General features: G+C 42.3%; 1 non-coding gene across 1 annotated transcript; it reads right to left on the bottom strand.

The window, feature by feature from the left end:
• Positions 1 to 13,310: 13,310 nt before the first annotated feature.
• On the bottom strand, positions 13,311 to 13,417 carry LOC131221859 (small nucleolar RNA R71). The gene has a single exon (XR_009159626.1). It is a non-coding gene; the product is annotated as a small nucleolar RNA R71 (small nucleolar RNA).
• Positions 13,418 to 18,615: the final 5,198 nt, after the last annotated feature.

Below are 18,615 nucleotides of genomic sequence, written 5' to 3' on the forward strand. Positions count from 1 at the left end.
CCTAGTTCTAGTGGCTAGATAGCTGGGACCGGACCTTCGGGCATTTTAGACTTGGGGAATTTGCTAGCCCTATGCCCAATCATAGCAGATACCAGAGCTGTAGCGAGGAGGCAGAAGGAACTGAATTTGGCCCTCGTGGGTCATGCAATAGATTTAAGTGTGCCCCTCATTAGACTCATTTAGGGGATCAACAATTCTCGTTACATTTCATTAGCCATTGACATCTTGCAGCTATCCCAAGATCGCTTCCTTATCGTCTTCAAAACATGTATGGAATTACTTTTGTTTTTCACAGACTCCTCCCTCCAAAAGAGGATGGGCCTTTTGAAGGTGGAAGTTTGGTCTCCAAGGCTTGTTTCTGAAGTGGTTTGGATCTGCCTCTATGGCATTCCGGTCCATGCATGGTTTGAGTCTGTTTTCAAAGATATTGGCTCCACATTCGGCTGGGTTGTGGAGTCCGATAAGTGTTCGACTATTGCCTTGGTCCAAGTAGTAGCTAGGATCAGGGTCATCATTTAGCCTAGGGCAAATATCCACAAGGCTAGAACTTTGGTTGTGGCAGATAAATCCTACATGGTGTGGCCGTCTCTTGAGCTCCCTGACTCTTTCGTTGGTGATGATGTGGTGCTGGCAGCCAGTCAACACAAGGAGTCCCTATCTACTAGACAGTGGGTCGAATAGGCCTTCTACTACCCTGACCAACCTCCTCATGCATCTAAGACAGGGCTGCGTCTCCCCACTCCAACCCCACCATCCTCCCTACCACCTATTTGCTCAAATGCCTGCAATGCCCTCCTCGTATCAGCCTCATCCCCTCTCTTTTACCTCTTTGGAGGGAACCCTTGGCCCACTTCTTCAAACCCAATTGCTCACAGCCCAATCCCCTTCCTCCCTCCACAGCCATTGTCTCTACCCTTCATTCATCCCCGGAGGAGAGTCAGTAGCTATTTTTTTCCCTACCTCAACCAAGCCTGTTCACATGGCCCTCTCAGAAGGCTACAGTCCATTGAAATCAGGTGAGGATTTTGAGGAAGATCAAGAAGACTTCCAGGTAGAGGCGTGAAACTCTTACCCCCTAGTAGCTGATAATCATGGGCTCCAATTGGGGATGGTAATCTCGTTGTAGACTTGTCCCCATACTTTCACCCTGAACCCTCTCCCCTCGCCCATGGGAGACAAGTTCCATCAGGTACCCCCTTCCCCCTGCAACTTCAGTGTTGGCTCAGAGTCCCCCTATTTAGATCAGCTTCGTGAGGGCACCAACATTTAGTCTCTTCTAGATGAGGAGTTGGATCAACATCTCCTCCCTGCCCATTCTAAGGATGCCTCCCTCCCTCAGCGCAAGCGAGCCGAGGCAGAAGACATGAGCCTTTCCCAAACTCAACCCCTCTAACTGACATACATCAGGAGGATTCCTTTAGTTATCACCCTCTCAAATCATGTTAGCCATCAATCAATCAAATTGTGCTCCCAACATACATCAGAACCAACCTGGTATAGTAAACTGAGGCATCTTAAGCATTGGGGTGAGTTCACAACCCAACATATCCATGTTTAACATGCTCATTTGGAATGCAAGGGGAGTGGGAAACTCCGCTACGATTCGATCTCTTAAGAGAATTGTTAGGCAATTTTGTCCGGCTATCATCGTGATTCTTGAACCTATGCTTTGGGATGAGAAACATGTCTCCATTGGTCTAAAATTCAGTCTGCACTCTTCATGCTCGAATGCTGTCCAAGGGGGCAAAGTGTAGATTTTTTCAAAATCCTTCATCGACATGGCAATGAGTGCGGCTTCCAACTAGTTACTTACTATTACTGTGGATCTTTGGGGCTCCTCTGACAGGTTCTTTCTATCCTGTGTCTACACGAAATGCTCCAAAATTCCGAGGAGGCATCTTTGGGATGAGCTGGGGCAACTGAGAGCGGGCCAAGCGCTTCCCTGGGCTATATGCAGGGATTTTAATGCTGTTCTGTCCTAAGTAGAGAGGTCAGGGTCTACCCTATTTGATTCAAGGAGTGCAAATGAGTTTGCAGTAGGGCTTGACAGTGCTGGTCTCCTTGATGCGGACTTCATGGGTAACCGCTTTACCTGGTGTAACAATTAAGGAGGCCAGGCATGCGTTTGGGCGAGACTGGACAGAGTATGATGCAACTCCCTCTAGCTCTAAGCTTTTCCCTCTTTCCTTGTGAAGCACCTTCTGAGGTTGCACTCGGACCATGCCCCCTTACTCCTGTCTTTCCCTCCATCTGTGCCTTCCCCCCAGAAACCCTTTAGATTTCAGCGCATGTGGAGCCTCCCCATAGGCTTCAAAGATCCGGATTCGACTACATGGTCCACTCCCTTCTATGCAACCTCATTCTTGCCCTCGTCAGCAAGCTTAAATGCATCAAGACTGCCCTGAATTGCTGGAACAAGCACACGTTTGGGGATCTTTTTAGGAACATCCAGACTATGAAGAATGACCTTCAATTGGCTGAAGCGGCTGCTTTGGGCTTTGTTGACCCAACCTTGCTCCAATCCCTTCATCAGGCCAGGATAGGATGGCCCATCTTGAACACTACGAGGAAACCTTCTGGCGTTAAAAATCCAGGTTCCAATGGCTGCAAGAGGGAGACTGCAACACGAGATTCTTCCATGCATCGGCTACTGGTAGAGCTAGGAATCCAGAATTCAGGAAATCAGAGTCGATGGGGGTGCCATTCTCACGGACGGTGTTGCTATCCAAAGTGCGACCATTAATTTCTTTCAGAATCTCCTTCAAGCAGATCCGGTTCGTCCTATGGGTGACCTCCTCCACCCAATTCCTCCCTCAGTGTAATGCCATGAACATTTCAATACTCGAGCATCGAAAGTTCTTGAGTGTTATCATAAGATTCAACATAATATATACGAGTGTACGATATCAATCCAACTATCCTAGTCTTACATCTTCGCCCTAACACAAATCTAACCATTAGGGATTACCTCCATTCAATAGATTTAACCATCTGACCGTTGATTTTAAGACAGGACCATCCATCATGTGATTTGACGTAAGTACTTTCTCATGAATGGCATGACGAATAACTCCCTATCCATAATGATTTAGATATATGTTCTTTTGTAAGAATTGCTTAAAAACATACCTATAGTTATGTGGAGCCATTAGATTTCCCAAAACTCACCGATCAACAATAATTACGAATTGCTATTAACATAGACCCTGTGACTCTAGATCACATAGTGCCCACAATATGTTTAATGTAAAATTTTACACCATGCCTTTATATCATGAATTAGTCATACACGTCGGATTTCAACCCTTAGATTATTATAAAAGTGACCCAATTGACAGCTCAGCCCCTCAACCGTTGTTTTATGTGGTAAGATTCACTTGATCTTAGGATATGCTTCAACCTTGGGCCCAACCCTTTAAATTTATATGGAAAAATGGATGAGCGAAGTAGATTCCTCAGGAACATCACTGTGGGCCCCATACTGTGGGATGTGTGTACACAAACTGCGCATAGCCGCAGTGCATCGGACCAAAGGACCCAATCAAACTGGGTTGACCTGATTCTTGTTTGAAGGGGAGTCTTCCCTTGCACCTGGATGGACGAATGTTGTCCAATAGGACGTTTTGTGGGCCACCAGGATCGCCCATCTGGACGATCTGAATTGTCCATCGTGTTGAACCAGTGGGCCCGACCAAACCCATATAGGTCCCACAGGCGGGTACACACAAGTGTATGCACAACCCCTTCCGATCTCTCCCTCCTTTCACACTCCCACGCAGGGAAAATTGAATCCAAATCGCATTGTGAATGGAGATGGGACCCACCATCACGATCTTGTGATTGGATCCGAGCCGTCCACTGGACTCAACCCTTTTCCTTGATTTGAGAACTCAAAGACCCTCGACACAGAGAGTCTGTATGGGATACACCAATCCATCCAAAACTCGTCCGCAAGTAGCAGCAAAGGAAGATGGTGCGGTTTCAAATTCTTTGCGTAAGAAAATTTAACGGGGAGACATCTGGACTGATTAGAGCCATCCAAACCTCCCCAAGGGAGATTTCGATCCCTCCCAAGCTGGCCAAAAAGGAAGAAAAGAAAAAAAAGGCCATGTTGCTCTGTTACAATGTGCGAAACCAATTATAACAACGTTCGGGATTTCTGACGTTGATCTTCCTCACATATGGATTCATTAACATAGTTTTATACCTCATCCCAATTTTCCAACATACGCAAGCTCCTATCCCCTCCAAGAAATGGCCGATTTCTCCCATGTTGACATAAAAGATCAAAGGGAAAATCTTGCAAATAATCACTATTTCACCGTGCAGAAACGGAACTGCGTAGAAAATCATCACGACTCCTCTCACTGCGTAACCAGGCCTACATAAGGGCAATGTAGGGAGAGTCTAGAAGACCCACATCATTATAAAGGCACCCTCGTCCGACATTTGGAGAAAACAAAACATGAGGAAGAGAGGGAGAGGGAGAGAGAGAGAGAGAGAGAGAGAGAGAGAGAGCAATGTTTAACTCTCTGTTGGACGTAGCAGTACGAAAAATAAAAGAAAAAGGAAATAAGAAATAAAGAAAGGAAAAGAAAAAGAAAGAAAAGAAGAGAGAATGAAGAAGAAGAAGAAGAGAAGAAGAAATAAGAGGAAGAGATGGAGCTCGAGTCATTGCTGCGTCAACTCAATGTTGTTGGATTTGAGTTATCAGGTTGAGATCTAAGGACTGAATAAGGTAAGTTGTCCAGGTGTATAATAACCTAGTCCTAGTTTTCAAATTAAACCACTGAATTGTATGATCCTAGATCTACAGTACAGATCCAACCCTAGCCGTTAATCTTAACTATATGAACCATGTGTTAGTATTATTTAATAACACGCAGTGTTTTAATCATGATTAGATCTCGATCTTAAAGTATGAATATATCAACTCTAGTAATTAGAAGGTAATTTATCTTAAGAGGTGAGGGTTTTATCCTTTAAGCTTACAGTAATTTAAGTTGATATGTTATTATCTTACCTTTTACGTACCTTTTATCTTAATTGAGTTGATGCATTTTATCTTATATTTTACGTACCTTTTACCTTAATTGAGTTGATGCATTTTATCTCACCTTTTACATACCTTTTACTTGTCCTCATATTACTATGATTTTTTTATCTATTTTTATTTAATTTATCATCAACAACTATTGGCCCTTTTGGGATTATGACATGATGTTAATTATAAGTGATTTCTCTGAATTTATGTGGGGTCATGGATACAAGTCTTGTCCTTGCCTTATCAAATTTATTGTATTGGCCCTGCCACTCGTTTCTTTATTTGTGTAAGCTCTCCCACTCGTCTCTTTAATGAGTTGGCCATTGCCACTCTCTTTATTATTGAGTTGGCTATTGCCGCTCTTCTATTTGTTGAGTTAGCCATTGCTACTCTTCTTTTATTGAGTTGACCATTGTTACTCTTCTCTTGTTATGTTGGCCATTGCCACGTTTGTTGAGTTGACTATTGTCGCTATTCTCTTTATTATATTGGCCTTGTGTTATCTATCTTTAAGGCTTGAGCATGTGTCTCGCTATTCCAGAACCTTCATGATTCAGATCACATTCTCTATAAGTGCAAGTGATGTGTTAAGAGATATCACAACTAGTGATTCAAATATCTTATCATGGACATAATGCGTTACGGGTAACAGCCCTCTTGGTTGGCACGTAATTCCATGGGTTGTGTTGCATTAAGATGTTCGCGTAAATCTACATTAGCGTTGGCTATGCCGACGAATATCTATAGTTATGGGATGCGGGTCGAGTTGGATTTTCTATAAATTATATTCTACATTGTGATGATCGCTACATATGATGAGCCGCACACACTATGCTAGGCATGCATCTCATATAGGTTATTTATACATACTGATATCTCATGTATTAGTGAAGTATGAAACGTATCAGAACTCTTACTTTACTTTTATAAATCACTTGAATTATTGATAATCTTAAAGGATAGCCATCATTATGAGTAGGGCATTGACCCTCTTTCAACCGTACAGATGATGCAGGTGACATATTGAAGACTTAGAGGACTACTTCCCTATATAAGATTATACTGAGAGAATGAGAAGATAGTTTTATACTTTAGTTGCGAACTTTGATATTGTAATAAGCTCTCATTGAGAGAGTATTTGATTATTCTTTTATTTTAATAAGATAATCAATACAATTGATTTTATTCTTGTGAATGTTACCTTCAGAAATGTATCGGGATGTGATTTAAATGAAAAAAATATAGTACGATTTTTAAAGCATCCAAGTTTATACATTATTAACACCCAGTTTTCTCGGGCACGAGTATGAACTTTGGCCGTGAAAATTCAGGATGTTACACTTAGTGACTGAGGAAGATAATTGGTTTTCCTCTTTGCTCCATCCTTGGATGAGGTCCACGTTGCTGTGATGAGGCTACCTCCCGATGGTGCAGTTGGGCCTGATGGCCTCTTGAGCGCATTTTTCAAGATATGCTGGGATACCGTGGGCCAAGACTTGTTGTAGGTTGTTCGTTGTTTCTTCTTAGGTGGTTCCCTGCCTAGATCTCTTACTTCTTCCCTTATCTACCTCTTTCCCAAGAAGACCCCGCTAGCCACTTTCTCTGATTTTAGGCCTATAAGCCTTTACAATTATGTGTATAAGATTTTCTCTAAGATTATTGCTGATAGATTGGGAATAATTCTCTCCAAAATTATTTTTATTGAACAAGGTGCTTTTATGCAGGGTAGATTAATAGCGGAGAGTAGCACCCTCACCCAGGAAATCTTCTGTGACATCAACAAGAAAGTTAGAGGTGAGAACTTTTTACTTAAGCTGGATATAGAAAAGGCTTATGACAGACTTCGTTGGGATTTCCTTAAGGAGGTCCTCCTTGCCTTTGGCTTTGCTAGAGAGTGGATCAGGATGGTTGAGAAGTGGTGGTCGAACTCTTGGTTTTCGGTCCTAGTCAATGGGCAAGCATCTGGATTTTTCAAATTGTCTAGGGGCCTCCGCCAGGGCGACTTGATCTCGCCTGCCCTCTTTATCCTAGTGGTGGACGTTCTCAGTTAGGGCTTGTCCTAATTGATGATTCAAGGCTTTTGCCAGCCTTTCAAGACTTGTAGAAATTGCCCCACGATCTCTCATCTACTCTTTGCTAATGACACGATCCTCTTCGTAAATGATAGTGGAGAATCCATCAAGAAGATAGTTAATTCCTCAAGAAATATGAATAGGCGTCAGGCAAAAAAATTAATGCGTCCAAGAGCTTCTTCATTCTTTTGGCCAAGCAGTTTGCTGATCGGGCTAGATTGGTGAAAAATATTCTTGGGTTCAACAGGGCTACTGCCCCATTCACTTCTTTGGGGATTCCTATTTTCTTAGGGAAACCGAAGAGGTTATTCTTCCAAAGCTTGATTAATAAAATCCGGCAAAGAATCGTGGGCTGAAAATGCAGAATTCTCTTGCAAGCGGGTAGGTTGATATTGATAAACCATGTCTTATGTCGCATTCCCATTCATACTCTCGTAGCCACAATCGTTCTAGCGTCCACGTTAGCTGATCTTAGCAGAATCTTCTCTGATTTCTTTTGGGGCTGGGATGGGGACAAGAAACACTGCCACTGGCTTCAGTGGAACAAGGTTGCCCTCTTGAAATCTGAAGGGGGTCTGGGTGTTAGGGACCTCCGTTCAGTCATGAAAGCCTTCCACATAAAACAGGTGTGGGCGGTGCGCTTCAGGGGTGAAGCCAGTTACTAGTGCAATTTCATGAGGGCCAAGTACAATGCTGATCTTCGTTTTGTAGATATTAGAAGTCATACCCTCTTACCTCACTTATCTGGAAAGATATATACAAGCTCACCCCCTTACTTACGGCTCGCTTGCGCTGGCTCATTGGAAGAGGCAACGTGTCGAGGGTCAAATATTGTATATTAGACTCCAGTTATTACCTGATTTTATGAACTTGATACCGTATAATGCCCTACTTTAATTATGTTTGTGCTACAAGGTGAAATTAGGAGCCTGAACTGAAAAATGGTACTAAAAGCATGGATTTAACACTCCAAAGTCACCAAGGTAAGGGATAGACCCCAGGGGACTGAGATCGAAGAATTTACATGCCAAAGATTGGAGAAAATCAAGAAATTGACGTTAAACGGGCCTAAAAGTCATCTGGAATGCAAAATCACAGGGTTCCCACCATCAGTTTGGCTCAAAAATTTATATCTGGCCTGAGGACCCTAAATTAACTATACAAGTAAAATTTCAGCCATTGGATCCTTATACAAGTGGCCTAACGGACAGATCATCCCATAAATCTCTGATCTGGGGCCCACCTTATATCTGGATATACTTCAATTTTGGTCTCAACCCCTTAAATAAGATGAGGAAGGAGATGGACAGTACAGATATCTCACAATACATCAATGTGGACCCCACCTCGGGTAGTGTGTACACCAGCACATGTATACCGGATGTGCACCGGACCGCTTAAGCCGGTCAAACTCTGTTTGACCGAGTGTTCTTGACAAAAACGAGAGTTCCATTTTCTTCTCAACAGCGTCCGCACGGACGACGGTTGGGATTCGCTGTGGCCTAACATCAAGGTCCAAGTGGATGATCTGGACCATCCATTCGAAGTGGAATGAGCCAAAAATCAAGACCTAGGTGGAAATTTTCCAAGAAGCAGCATGTATCAGATTTCAACCGTCAAAACGTAGGATGGACGGTAAAATGGAAAATCAAGTGGGCCGTGTCAGAAGCAATAAAAAATGGACCCTATCCAAATGAAATTCCTTGGAGAGTGAAATGGACGGTGTGGATTTCCCAAAAGATGTTGATCATGGGCCCCACCGGCAACACAACGGAAGAAAATAGCCTTTCGCTCTGTTTACGCGCGTCCGAAGACCCGGCCTATCCGGGCCGTTTTGCAATCGTGTTTAGGATCGATCCGTCCATCTGGACCGTCCAAAACTGTTCCCAAGGTGGGACTGACCAGAGCTAAGACGACTGAACGTCTTAGATCTTGCATGTGAGGCCGCGAGTTTAATTCCAAAACGTAAGTCAGTGCTGTGTTCTTTGTTGCTGCGTATCACTCTGTGAAAGCCTCCACCGACTCCAGCAGCAACGTCGGTCCTCCAAGCCGACCCTTTCCTCCGCCCCTGGCAGCAATAAAGAGAAGAGAGAAGAGAGAGTTAATGGAGAAAAAGCTAGAGACGGTGCACAAAGGAGACAGAGGGGGCTAGTAGGCTTAGTTCTTTTTCCTTTTTCTTTGTTTTCTTTTCTTCTTTTCCCTTGATTTCTTTTCCTAAGAGAATTTAGCTAATCCTAGCTATGGCTAGCTAAACCTCTTAGCTAGGGCTAAGAGGTGAAGCTTGTAGCATGATTGAGATGTTTGCTTTGTTTTGATTCATATTTTGTTGAACTCTTTTGGATACTTGTTTGATTATGAAAGTATACTTTTAGTTTTTAATGGTTTGTTGTGACTTAAATTACAACGGATCTAAGATAGCTTTAAGTATATTTTCCATTATCGAGATTGTGAAATTAGTAAAACCTATTGTTCTTCATTGTCCCATGGGTGTTAGGGTCAAATATTACATACCAGACCCAGTTGTTGCCTAGATTTATGAACATGGTATCGTTTAAAAGCTCATTTTAATCATGTTTCTGTTGCAAGGTGGAATTACGAGCTGGGACTGGATCGGGATACTAAAAGCATGGATTTAACGGTCTGAAGTCACCAAGGCAAGCGACGGACCCCAGGAGACCAAGATCGACGGATGTGCACACCAGGGATTCAAGAAAATCGAGAAACTGAAGCTCAAGTGGCCTGAAAGTCAGCCAGAATGCAAGATCACAGGGTTTATACCATCCGTTCGGTTCAAAACTTCACATATGGCCTAAAGCCCATAAATTAACCGTACACGTCAAATTTTGGCCGTTGGATCGTTGTGGACATGGCTCAACGTTCATATCAGCCCATAAACAGTTGATTCTAGGCCCACCTAATCTTCAGATATGCTTTAACTTTGGTCTCAACCCCTTAAATTTGATGATTCAGCAGATGGACGGTGTAGATTTCTCGCGAACATCATACGTGGACCCCATCTAAGACGAGTGTGCATGGTGTACATGTGCACTGGCCGTGCACAGAAAACGCAGAGACGGTTTGACCGTCTCTGACCGAAAAAAAAAGAAAGAAGGAAATTTTTCTTCTTTCCTTCGTAAAAAAAATTGCCTGACCATTTTTGGGTAGTGGGGCCCACCCATCATCCATTTGAAAGATCCGAACCGTCCGTACTCTCCTTAGGGTGGGCATAACCTCATCCTAGCTGTCCTTCTAGTCCCATGCACGCAAACACATGCAGATTGCAGGAATGGACGGTGGGAGCAAAGATCGCATGGGCCACATTGAATCCAACATGAAGCCAGCCAATCCTTAGTGGTTTTTCGAAGTGAATCGAATGGTCGGAGTGGATTCTACACCGGGCATCAAGAAGTGGTCCGCCAACCATCACAACGCTACAACGCGCAGGCTCTGTTTCGCAACAGAGCCTGCGGTGGATTGTTGTGGGCCACCCTCTGAAGTGATCGGTCCGATCTGGACCGTCCAGAGGACTCCTGTAACCATCACCTAGGTGGAAAAATTCCAAAAGACAGTTTGAGATCAGTTTGGATTGTTTAAACATCGGACGAACGACGACGAGATAGATCGGGCGGGCCGCATCAAGAGACAGCCAAAACCATCCATTTCTAGTTGTTTCTTTGACATGCATCCAATGAACGGATTGAATCCTGCGAGAAACACCAGGATTGGGCCCCACCAGTGCTACAGCGAAAGGGATTCGCATCCCTGTTTAAACATCGGACGCCGCCGACTATTGCGGGCTGTGGTGTGGTCTCGATGATGATCAGACAGTTGATCTGATCCGTCCACCGTGTAGGCCACTCAAAAATGTCCCAAGAGATGTTGATCTTCTAGAGGAACTACAAAAGAAGAGTGGAGTTATGAGGCTAATCTTTTTACTACGTAAGAAGGATATACGCACCAACCTTGCTGCGTAAGGAATTCTTCCACAGCTTAATTCTTTTAGGACTCCACAGCAGCTCCCGAACCTTTTGTCTTTAAAAGGGAGGAGCTTTGGAGGGACGAGGGGTGAGCTTGGAGGGACGAGACGTGAGCTTGGAGGGAAGCTGGTTAGCTTGGTGGTCGGCTGGAATGTTAGACAGGGGCAAACAGTAATTTTTGTTTATGTTTTTCTAATTTTATTTTATTTGTTTTTGATCCAGCCCATTCATGTTGGGCTGAACCTCTTAGCTAGGGCTAAGAGGTGAAGCTTGAGGCCTAATGGGGTTGATCATACGGCTTGGATGCATGTGAGGAACTGACGTTGAGTTTAGTTTGATTAAATGGAATGCTCTCTAGTTTTTAATGATTTATTGTGACTTGAATTACAATATCTTTGCGAGGGCTTTGAGTATGTTCATTCCCTTATTGTGACTATGCAGTTAAGAAACCCTGTTGTTCACCATTGCCCCTTGGACATGGTTGGATGACGGTACTCTTCCTGATATTCATACATCACTCAGATTTGTTGTGAATTGGTTTGATTTTGTTGTTTGCTTTGTCTCATGGGTATGGTTTTGTGATGGAATCCACTCTAATTTACACCCATCTGATCTCATGAAAACTAGATCAAGTAAGTTCAGTTTAATTTCCATAATTCTTGATGCAGGCATAAGATCTCCCTGATCTCCACAAGTAGATCCTCTGAATCCCTAGTTTCCCTCCTCTGAATTCCTTAAGTTTTACATTAATCTCTCACCATTATTCATCAATTTATATTTGATTTAGATTGCATCTTAGTCTAGTTCTAGTTCTACTTGGTTTCAGATAACGTACAGGTATCAGTCCCTTGGGATTCGACCTCGGTCTTACCGAGTTTATTACTACATCACAACCCTATACTTGGGGAGTGAACAAGTTTTGCGTTCTAGTTATCACGGTTGCGATTTTCTAAAATTAATTATGTTTAGAATTAATTTAAGATTAGAATTTGACTAACTTTAGTTATAGACTTTTATTTGATTTCTAGAACTAACTTGTTTTCCTGTTTTATAGGATCCTGACATAAGTTTCTAAATTGGTAATTCCTTCCTAATTTCTCTACTTTTTCTACTTTTTAGAATTAGGGTTTAAATTTTGAAAATTTTTAATCCTAGTATTTTTCTATTTTTAGGAAGTAGTTTATTTTTAGAAACTTTCCTCTTTTGTTTTTTACTTTCTAATTTTAACTCTTTTAGAATCTAACTTTGTTTCCTAATTTACTTTTAGAAATTTTCTACTTGTAGAATTTTTGTTTAGAAACTAACCTTCCTATTTTGTAGGCCTTTAAGATAGAAATTTCTAATTCGGTAAGCTCCTTCCCTACTTTCTATTTTTCAGTTCTCTTTTAGTAATTTACTTTCTAATTTAGGACTTTCCTAATTTATTTTAGAAATTTTCACTTTTTTTTTAGGAATTCCTTCTTTTAGAAATCAATTTACTGCTATTTTTCTTTTAAAGGATTGTTCTTCTCTTTTTAGAATCTAACTTATTTTATTTTATTTTGCAGGTTTTTAACTTAGGACTCCAACTTGGTAATTTCTTTCCAACTCTCTCTTTCTTTCTAGATTTTCTTTTCCTTTCTTAGGATTGGGTTTTTAATTGAGGGCTACGAGTGTTTCATGCCCAAGTGGGCCCGTGACAACACTCGACGTCTCTTGACTGAAGGAGGATTGGTTGAGGGGTTGACTATCCATCGTAGGACTAGACACCACTCGAATTCCCCTGAGTTAATTGAAGTTATGGCTGAAGACCAACCTCCTCTACTTCCACCCAGGGTGGAGGATACCCAAGATGAGAATGAGGTGCAACAGGCACCCCCGCCTCGTACTTTATGAGATTATCTACAACCAGCGGGAGTGAGTACGCCCTCATGCATGATTTTTCCTGAAAACACAGGACAAATGGACATCAAGCCAGGAGTTATCCAACTCCTTCTCAAATTCCATGGACTTGAATCAGAAAGTCCATATTTACATTTGAAAGAGTTCGATGAGATTATAGCTACATTATGTTTTCCTAATGTATCTGAGGATATAATTAGGCTGAAACTCTTTCCTTTTTCCTTAAAAGAGAAAGCTAAGACGTGGTTACATTCATTGCGTCCTAGATCCATTGACACATGGAATGACATGCAGAGGGAATTCATAAAAAAATTCTTCCCACATCATAAAACGATTATCCTCAGAAAAGCAATCATGAACTTTGCCCAAGAGGAAGATGAAACATTCTTCTAATGTTGGGAAAGGTTTAAAGATTTGGTCAGTTCATGCCCACAACACGGATTTGAAACGTGGCGCATTACAAATTTTTTCTACGATGGACTGACATCTTCCATGCGCCAAATGGTCGAGACAATGTGTAATGGAGAGTTCATTAATAAAGATGTCGACGAGGTATGGGACTACCTCGACAGTCTGGCTGAAAAAATACAATCATGGGACTATTAACCAAAGTCGAACACCACATCTAAGCTGACTCAATTAAAGGAGAAAGGTGGATTATATCTCTTGAAAGAAGAGGATAATCTCAAGTGTAAAGTGACCACGCTCATAAGGAAAGTTGAGGCCATGGAAGGAAAGAAGGATAAGGTTAATGAAATTGTTTGCGGCATCTGTGATTGCAACATTCATACAACTGAAAATTGTCCTACAATACCCGCCTTTCGAGGAGTGTTGAATGAACAAGCTAATGCCGTAAACAACTATTAAAGACCTTTTAACTCCAATACATACAATCCTGGTTGGAAAAATCATCCAAACTTTAGTTGGAGGAATGAACAAACGGCTACTCCTCAAGGTTTCTTCAATCAAAATCCAAATCAAGTGAAACCTCAAGAGGAACCGGTTCAAAATTCCATACAAGAGCTGGCTCAGGTAATGCGGGGAATTACGGATTTTATGCAAAAGATAGATTCTCGTATGATGGTTATAGAAAAGATGATGCTTCCTGCACAACCTCTCTTCAATCCTAAACCGCAGTACGAGATTAATGATCCCAGCTCTTCAAATCAGATGGGGCACGCTAAATCCATCACCACTCTTAGGAGTGAAAAGATCATTGATAAAACTCTTCTGGTTAGGCCCGAAAAGTCTCAAGAACTAGAAGAAGACAACAATGATGGATCTAGGGATGCCCCACAAAAATTAGAACCGGAACTTCTAGAGAAGCCAGTTGCTCCGTTCTCCCAACGGTTGGTTTCACCAAAACCTCTCTCTAACTCTCAGGATATCCTAGAGGTGTTGAAACAAGTGAAAGTCAACATTCCTCTCCTTGATGTCGCGAAACAGATTCCTTCATATGCCAAATTTCTGAAAGACTTATGCACGACCAAAAGACGGCAAAGTATTCAAAAGAAAATTTTCTTGACTGAGAAAGTGAGTGCTATCTTAAAGCAAGACGTGCCACAGAAATTCAAAGATCCCGGTAGCCCAACCATATCATGTGTAATCGGGAACCATCGAATTGATCACGCACTTCTTGACTTAGGAGCGAGCGTCAATCTGATTCCCTACTTGGTATACAAACAGTTAGGTTTGGGTGAATTAAAACCCACCCTAACCACACAACAACTTGCTGATCACTCTGTTCGTGTACTAAGAGGGATAATTGTTGGTCCAAGTTGATAGATTTTACTACCCTGTAGATTTTATCATCATGGACACCGAACCCATCAATAACATAAGCACTCAGATCCCCGTCATTCTTGGCCGCCCATTCCTTGCCACTTCAAATGCAATTATCAATTGCAGGAATGGTGTCATGACTATGTCTTTTGGGAATATGACATTGGAGTCAAACATCTTTTTCAATAACGGCAGAAACTTAGAGGACGGTGACGATTTCCACGACATTAACATGATTGACTCTTTCGTGGAAGATACGACACCTCTAACCTTATCCTCCGACCATCTAGAGACGTGCCTGGCCCACTCCCATGATTTTGATGATGACATGATTAGGGAGACGTGTGCCTTGCTTGATACTGCACCGGTACTTGAAGTTAACCGGTGAAGGCCACAATTTGAAGAATTGCCACAAACCGATGTAGTGCCTCTACCGTCTAACCTCAAGCCGCCGAAGCTTGACCTAAAACCTTTGCCCTCTGATTTGAAATATGCCCATTTAGGTCAAGATGAGACATACCCGGTGGTGATCTCTGCCCACCTGGAGAAAGAACAGGAGAGTATGCTCATATCTACTCTCATTGAGCATAAAGGAGCCCTGGGATGGACGATAACGGACCTCAAGGGAATCGATCCCTCGATTTGTACTCACCGCATATATCTTGAAGATAATCCAAAAATCGCTCGGCAACTACAACGTAGACTAAATCCAAACATGAAGGAAGTGGTTAAGGCCGAGGTTCTTAAACTATTGGACGTGGGTATAATATACCCTATATCTGATAATCAATGGGTGAGTCCAACTCGCATGGTCCCTAAGAAGTCTGGAATCACCATCGTAGCCAATGCCAATAATGAACTCGTGCCAACTAGAGTCACTACTGGTTGGAGAATGTGCATTGACTACAGGAAATTGAATACCTTCACGAGGAAAGACCACTTTCCTTTACCATTCATTGATCAGATCCTGGAAAGGTTAGCTGGTCATTCCTATTACAGTTTCCTTGACGGGTATTTGGGCTACAACCAGATAGAGATAGCCCCTGAAGACCAGGAAAAGACCACATTTACATGTCCCTACGGTACCTTTGCCTACCAAAGGATGCCATTCGGACTATGTAATGCCCCTGCCACCTTTCAGCGATGTATGCTTAGTATCTTTTCTGATATGGTGGGGCAATATCTAGAGGTCTTTATGGACGATTTTTCTGTTTACGGCCCATCTTTTAACAAGTGCTTGGAAAGTCTTAAATGTGTGCTGAAAAGATGTGAAGAAAAGAACTTGGTACTTAATTGGGAGAAGTGCCGTTTCATGGTTCAGAAGGGAATTGTCCTTGGGCATATCATCTCATCCAAGGGAATCGAGGTAGATAAGACAAAAATTGATCTTATCTCTAACCTACCTCCACCCAAGAACATCAGAAACATGCGATCTTTCTTAGGACACGCAGGATTTTACAGGCGATTCATAAAGGATTTTAGTCTCCTCTCTCGTCCTTTATGTAATCTTCTTCAAAAGGATGCTCCGTACGAGTGGATTAAGCAATGCCAGGAAGCTTTCACCAAGCTTAAGGGCACATTAACCACTGCACCTATCATGCAGCCACTCGACTGGAGCCTTCCTTTTGAGCTTATGTGCGACGCTTCTGATTATGCTCTTGGGATAGTTCCAGGCCAGAGAAAAGATAAGAGGCCCTACGTCATTCATTACGCAAGTAGAACTTTAAATTCTATCCAAGTGAACTACTCGACTACAGAAAAGGAACTCCTAGCTGTAGTGTTCGCTTTGGATAAATTTAGGTCCTACTTGATCGGATCCAAGATCATTATCTACACAGATCATGCGACACTTAAGTATCTTCTTTCTAAGAATGATTCCAAGCCCCGCCTGATACGATGGATCATTCTACTCCAAGAATTTGATTTGGAAATTAAAGATAAAAAGGGAGTAGAGAACGTAGCAGCCGATCATCTGTCTCCCCTTAATACCTCTGATTCCCTTGGGACGACCCATATCAACGACATGTTCCCTGATGAACAACTGTTCAGAGTCTTCCATTCACCTTGGTTCGCTGATATTGCTAATTATCTTGCTACAGGTGCCATACCGACACAGTGGACTGCGCAAGATAAGAAGAAATTCTTCACCGAGGTGCGCAACTTTTTCTGGGATGATCCTTATTTATTTAAATATTGCCCAGACCAAATCCTAAGGAGATGTATACCAGACGATGAGCATCAGAGCGTCATCTCCTTCTGTCACTAACAGGCCTGTGGTGGTCACTTTTCTGCTAAAAAGACCACAGCCAAGATTCTGCAGTGTGGCTTTTACTGGCCCACTATGTTTAGGGACACTCATGAGTTTTGTAAAGCTTGTGAGCATTGTCAGAAATTGGGAGCATTGTCCCGTCGAAATATGATGCCTTTGACTCCCATCCTTATCATCGAAGCATTTGATGGGGCATCGATTTCATGAGACCATTCCCCCAATCATTTGGAAATCTGTATATTTTGCTCGCCGTGGATTATGTCACTAAATGGGTTGAAGCGATTCCGTGTCGAACTAATGACCATCGCACGGTCATTAAATTCCTAAAAGAAAACATCCTTTCTCGATTCGGAACGCCTCGAGCCATCATTAGTGATGGGGGCTCACACTTTTTTAATAAACCATTTGAGAGCTTAATGAAGAAATACGGGATCTCTCATAGGGTGAGCACCCCATACCACCCACAGACAAGTGGGCAAGCTGAGATTTCTAATAGGAAAATTAAACACATTTTGGAGAAAACGGTTAACCCTGATCGTAAGGATTGGTCAATTCGATTGACCGATGCCTTATGGGCATACCGTACTGCCTTTAAAACCCCTATTGGAATGTCTCCCTTTAGACTTGTCTATGGGAAAGCTTGTCACTTGCCTGTGGAGTTAGAACATAAAGCGGACTGGGCGATCAAAAATCTTAATTACAATCTGGACAACGCTGACTCGCTACGCAAACTTCAATTGAATGAACTTGAGGAAATCCGGAATGATGCGTACGATAATTCAAGAATTTACAAGGACAAGATGAAAGCATTTCATAACCAACACATTTTACGAAAATCATTCACGCCTGGTCAAAAGGTCCTTTTGTACAATTCTCGATTACATCTCTTTCCGGGTAAGCTTCGATCTCGTTGGACCGGCCCTTACATTGTTGTTACTGTTTTTTCTCATGGGGCCGTTGAAATTAGAGATCCCGATAATGGCAAGGAGTTTAAAGTCAATGGACATCGATTGAAACCATTTGTCGAGAAATTTGATTCAGAGGATATGTCCATGCCCATGACTGCTCCTGTTTACCAGGATTGATCTCCTAGTCTGATGGAGGTATAGGTAGGTGTTTCGCTTTCATAGGACTAGGGTAGTTGCTTTATTTGTCTCGCTGAAGACGGTAAACTTAGCGCTCATCGGAGGCAACCCAGCTCTTCATTTCATTTCATTTTTACCATTAGTTAGTTCAATGTTTGTGGGAAACATTACTACAAACCCTCACGAGACTACAACTCGTCCACTAGGGGCAACCTAGGGGTTTAAAGGCTTGTTGCATACGCTAAATGCAACCGAGAGCACCTACGAAAGTGGTATAGGTAGGATTTTATTTTTGTTATTTTTATTTTTACTTCTGTTGGTTTTTCGCTTATTCTGACCCGCTCTTACGTAAATATATTTGGATAGCTTCTTGATTCTTTCACCCAGGTATTATCTTTCCATCACTCTTATATTTTCTTTATCTCATGTACATTGTATGCTTATTTCTTTTACATTGAGGACAATGTAGATTTTAGGTTGGGGGTGGGAGATTAGGTTTACTAAT

Source organism: Magnolia sinica, chromosome 1 (genome assembly GCF_029962835.1).
Source record: "Magnolia sinica isolate HGM2019 chromosome 1, MsV1, whole genome shotgun sequence".
NCBI classification, from domain to species: Eukaryota; Viridiplantae; Streptophyta; class Magnoliopsida; order Magnoliales; family Magnoliaceae; genus Magnolia; species Magnolia sinica.